Here is a 1455-nt window from a genome sequence, read left to right as displayed (position 1 = left end):
GTGGGCCGCTACCTGCAGCACCCGCCCCCCCGCGACGGCGACAGCGGCCCGCCCGGGCGGGACTGAGCGCCGCGGCCGTGGGGCCGAGACCGCCCCGCTTCGCCCCCCCGCCCCGCGCCGCGCTGCCTTCCCTGGGGTCCCTGACCCGAGGGAGCCCCCAGCCCGTGCTCGTCCCCAGARCCCCCTGCTGCCACCGGCGCTTTTTCGGGGCGGAAAAGGCGCTCGTCGTGCTTCCCCCCGCACTCTTCTCTAAGTGGGTGTGATTTCGGAAAGCGACGGCGCTTTGCGCTTTACGGCTCGTCCTAGGCAGCTTCGCGCTTTGCAGGCTCTTTGCAGCGCCCCGGGCGGAGCGCGCACCTTGGCGGCCGCCTCCGTGCCCGGAGTTAAACCTCCGGCTCGGATTGTCTGAAACGGCCCGGGGCGGCCCGAGTTTAGCACTCCCGAAGGCTACGAGTGTTTCGGAATAGGTCTATGCAGGGAACGGTCTCCCTGTGGGAAGTCACTTGGCCATCACCTAGTCCTGCCACTAATTTGATATTTGGAGGTGGCCCGATAATGAGACCTCTATCTTTGGATACAGCTTCTGGTCTCTCTAAAATGGATATTGGGAAAAAGAAAACAAATTATATTTTGGTATGAATACATATACTCTCTTCATATCCTCTGCCTCCCGATTCGCTGCGCGATTTTTCCCAGTGTTTATGCGATTTTTGTATGATCAAATATTTTCAATAGCAAAATGTTAAAGAAACTGGCTTAAAATAAACATGATAGGATCAGCAATTAAAGAGCTTTGCAAACAGCACTATTAAAGTCTGGACAGTGTTATTTATTTCAACTTCGATCGTCTCTGGCGGGTTTTGAGGAGTGCATATGCATATATATTTTTACATACTATATATATATGTCTGTGTATATATATATGCACTTGTCCGTGTGTGTCAAAACATATAATTATACAAATATTCGAAATTGAATATATTCCATATCTAGGAAGGTAGTGTACATACCACAMAGAATGCATATATATGTGACATACAAGCTCACACGCAAATACGCTCCCTTCTATGACAGATATGTATTATTACACACAGAGAAGACTTTTAAAAAATCCTGAAACTTGGTATTTTCCTTATTTAAAGCAAAGTTTACAGAGCAGTAGGAAAGAGCAGCTCCTCTTCACGTCTTTGCATGATTTTCACGAGACGTGTCAGAGCTGAGGAATTGTTTTCCACGTCCTGCCATAAATGTCAGGGTTAAAACACGCAGGTACGCGCTGCTCCCGTTCCCACTGACGAACAGACCTTTTATCCTGCCTTTCTTCCGGAGTCTGCTCCGCTCCCAGCGTGCGGCACGAGAGGAGTGCTGCGGAGCGGCGCGTTTGGGCTCTGCCTTACCAGCAAACGGCCTAAGGTGTGTTTCACGGTTCTCCTAAAACCAAATCAAATCAAAATA

Source organism: Nothoprocta perdicaria, unplaced genomic scaffold (assembly GCF_003342845.1).
Source record: "Nothoprocta perdicaria isolate Ctin4 unplaced genomic scaffold, notPer1 scaffold_168, whole genome shotgun sequence".
NCBI classification, from domain to species: Eukaryota; Metazoa; Chordata; class Aves; order Tinamiformes; family Tinamidae; genus Nothoprocta; species Nothoprocta perdicaria.
This window is presented reverse-complemented; position numbering follows the sequence as displayed.